Raw genomic sequence first — 4,609 nt, forward strand, 5'->3', positions numbered from 1 at the left:
TTACCAAAACAGTTGTTAAGGCTTATGTCTTTCATTAAAAAACAAGGCTCAAGCCAAAACTAATCCTTGGGGATACCTTGACCGAGGCATCTAACCGAGTCCTCGAAGGTTGTTATGATATTTTCATGTGAAACACATTTTTATTTTTAAAACAAGCCATTCCTTAGCGTTGGCCGAGTTACACATTCACGTGGGGGTTCGATGTGAAGTGAGCTCTAATACTACCCTAGGAGTTACCCTCCTCGCCTCTACAACCGGAGTAACTATGTAACCAAGTTTACCGTGCCCCTCTAATGAGCAGTCCACGGAAACCCATCACTGCAGTGACTAAACCCACCAATTTTAATAAAATTTCGACAGTATAACGTGGCTTTTATTTATTTACCCAGCCTGCATAATAAAAACAGCTTACATAAATTCCCAATGCAATTTATCAAATATAGCCACCTATACTCATATTTCATAAGCCATTCATAGGAAAATATATATTTCAAAATAATTGTCAACCTCCAATTACTCAATTTCATAATCAACACAATATATTTTTATTTGTCACATTTATTTCTAAAACATCAAAAATCCTGTTTTAATCTTGTTTTCATTTCATAAAATAGATAAAGAGCATTAATAAACTCGAGATAATTTACAATAATAATAAGTTTACTCACCGTTTGTACAAATTAACTAATTTTTAGGTGCCCCGATCACTATTCGTCAGGTATTACTTCTTTGCCTTTACCGGAAGGCTCTCCTCCTAAACACATTACAAAATTTACACAATTCACCACATTGATGCTAAATCACTATATAATTGACTTAAATCCTATACTAATGCATGGTATGAAGTGCAATAGCCTAAAATGGCTTAAACGCAGTATTAACCTATTTTTGGCACTTTACCCGATAAATTGCTAACGCGTTCCATTTTAGCTCTAAATTGTCCCATTTTCTCTCCAACATTTCTAACCATTAAATATCAGCCAATAACCTTCTAAAATAACCAAAATCAGCTCACTTTCCTCCTTGGAAAATTCGGTCAAAAATGGGACATTTACTCGGTTAATTTTTCACTTTGTTTTTCTATCACATTTAACCACTTTTCATCATTTTCTCTTCATTTCTCTTAGAATAAAAATCAGTTCATCATCATTTTACATCAATGCATATTCAGCCAAGGGTGGGTATTGTGAAAATTTCATGCTTTCTTGCCCAATTTAATTTCTATACACATTTCACTAACTAAAACTACCAATTTAACTAAAAATCAAAACCTAAAAATTTCAAATTCCTCCCCCATGAATTTCGGCCAGCCCTTGGATTCACTTTTTGATCTCTCTCCTCAAGCATGCTAAATGGAAACAAAGGAATAGGAAAGGTAGAAATCAAGCTAAAGTCGAAAAATCTTACCGTTAGACACGTAAACGGACGAAAAATGCGATTTCCCCTTTGAATTTTCTAGTTTTCCTTTGTTTTTCTCTTTTCTTCCTTTCCTCTCTATTTTCTCTCTTGTTCTTTCCTTATGGCCAGCCAGCACTTAATATGGGGTTTAAATGGGCTGACTTTTCATTAAAATAATATTAAACCATTAAAAAATGCCATGTGTCACTTTCCCATTGGTCCGTTTTTAAAATTTCATCCTTTAAACTTCAATTTTTCACCACTTAACATACCATAGTTATTCATACCAAAAATAAATAAATCCTATGATTTTGACAAGTTTTGGGTGGTGAAAATTATGGTTTTGACCCCGGAACAACAAAATTACTGTTTTGCCCCTATGTTTCAAAAATTGCCGGAATTGAAATTTTTCACTTCCTATCATTAAATTATACTCCAAATAGTTAATCTTGGTCAAAAATTTCACTCCATGATCAAATTATTATCTTTGGTGGCAAAATGACGATTTTACCCCTAAACATCAAAATTTCCAATTTTACCCCAAATGAACCCTCGAACTCCGAACAATCATTTTTAGTCATTCCTAGACTATAAAATATTAAATTTCATCATACGATTCCTATTTAAACTAGTTCGAGGTTAAATCAACTCAAGTGTACCGTTAGGTACAATATCGGGTTTCGTCTATTCTTAGGACTTTTCTAGCATAATAACATGCTACTCAGTACATGTATGTCATGACATGTGTTTATAGGGTCGAGTTTTGCAAATTGAATATTTCTTTTGTGTTTTTGTTCATAACCATGCTTAACTATCCCTAAACACTAACATAGTCTAAAATCAAATTATTCCAATAACAATTTCTCTTCCATACCCATTTTTCAGAATTGAATTCATCATGATAACTCAATATTCAACCATGAAAATCAAGAACAAAAGCATGGGTAAGCTAGGTATCAAGGAGAATTAAAGAAATTCTAACTTACCTAGCTTGTTTCCTTAATTTCTTCACTTTTTCTTTGAATTTCCACCTAGGTTTTCTTGTTTTTCCCTTTGTTCTTCCTTTGTTCTTGTTGCTGGTTGACTAGGCTGAATATGGTGAGAGAATTGGGAATTTAATGGGCTGATTTCTATAGAAAATAATAAAATAATCAAGCATGCCACTTGTCACATGCGTATTGGCCTAATTTTTTAACTTTTTGACTTTTTCTTCTTAATTTTCCACCACAAATATTCTGGTATTTATCCAATCCTACCACAATTAAAATCCCTTGGTCTTGACAAGTGCTGGGGCAAAAAATTTACCGATTTACCCCCAAGATGAAAAAAATTACGATTTTATCCCTATACTCTGAAATGTACCGGAATCACATTATTTCTACTTTTCAACCTCAAATAACACTAATATTGATCAATATTAACCAAATGGGGCAAAAATCGTTTTATAAAAATTTCTGTTTAGTCCTCTAGTGGTAAAATTACCATTTTGCCCTTGTGCTCCAAAAATATCGAGAATCACAATTTTTCACTACTAAACATCATTTTATACTCCAATAATCATAATTATATTTCATATAATTATTCTTGGTCAAATGTGATCAAATCTTGGCTAAAAATCTCCATTTTATCATCAAATGGTAAAATGACCGTTTTGTCCCTAATCGATCAATTTTTCTGATGGACTCCAAACTGGACCTTGAACTCCGAATCACTATTCTAAGCCATTCTATGAGTTTCAAAATTTTCAAATTTCTTTTAGAATTTCTATTTGGACTAGTTCAAGACTCGATTTAACTTAGTTGTACCACTCGGTTCAATACCGTCTTTTAATCGAGCTTGACAAGGTCTCACAGAAACAAAAGCAATTGGTGCTACAAGAGTCCTCTAAGTTGTTTCCCTAATCATTATCACAATATCCCCTTCAAGCTTTTGCTTTCATGCTTATCAAATTTCAACCAATAGCTCAAGGTCCCTTTGATGTATCTAAAGACCCATTTTGTAGCTTTGAAGTGTAAAACAAAAGGAGATTGCATATATCTAGAAAGTAAACTCATGGTGTTTATTATATTAGGCCTTAATGCACTCAAATAAATAAAGCATCTATTGGCTTCATTAGTTTTTGATGACAAGAAAATATTCTCATTCCTTTGTGTCTAATATCTTTACTTGAGTGTGCAGAAAAATTATTATATGAAATTAATTATTTAACTCCTCAAAGAGTATATCAAAAGAAATAAAGAAATAAAAACAATAAGATGTAACTATCAAACAAGGAGGAAGCCTATTGGTGAAACAAGGAAGAATATTAGTTGACCAAGTTTCAAATTGGAGGAATGGTAGGCTAAAGAGTTTGAAAAACAAAATCAACTTAGTTGACCAAGTCAGTCGACTAATTGCTCTCTGCCAGAATCTGCAACCTGAAAAAAAACCAACTTAGTTGTCCAAGTCAGTCGACTAAGAGCTCTCTGTTTGTAATTTGAACTAGAGCACTATAAGACAGATTAATGGCTAGAACTCATCCTCAACTGTTTCCAACGGCCATAAACTGTCAAACTGCCATCAAAGTTGCATCTTCAAGTATAAAAGGGTCTTCCAACAATTGAAAACAAGTTTTTAGAAGCCTTGAATGAGATTTGAGCTATAAAAAGTTGAAAAACCAGAAAAGCTTCACTGCACTTGTCTGCACTTAAACGCCTACTCCTTGCATTTGTATTTAGCATTCAATCTTGTATCACTCAGATCAACTAGTGATCATAGGTACCTTCTTTTACTACTTTTCTTGTATTCTTAGAGTGAGGGAGTCACTCTGAGGGGTTGTTCAAGCTTGGGATAGCTTGATTATTGAAGGTTGTGGTTGAGCCTTGGAAAACCACTTTGGGTTTTAGTTGAACTCGCGAAAAACTAGTGTAAAAGGTTTTGGCTAAGCTTGGTAAAAGCCATTGTAAAGCTTGGTGAAAGCTTGTGAATTGCACCGGTGTTTAGTGAATTGGTGGGAAAATCCTTAGTTGGATAATCAAGGTAGTGGATGTAGGTCTTGGACCGAACCACTATAAATTGTTGTGCATCTTATACTCTGTTTTTATTTTCTTAAGTTCTAAAAATTAGTTTCCAATATTGTTAAGAGCCAAAAAGTGTTATTAACCCCTTCTAGCACATATTATTGGGACCAATAATTGGTATCAGAGCTAGTTCCTTGTTATTAAGGCTTAAC

The sequence above is a fragment of the Theobroma cacao genome, chromosome 4, assembly GCF_053813885.1.
Source record: "Theobroma cacao isolate CCN51 chromosome 4, ASM5381388v1, whole genome shotgun sequence".
NCBI lineage: Eukaryota > Viridiplantae > Streptophyta > Magnoliopsida > Malvales > Malvaceae > Theobroma > Theobroma cacao.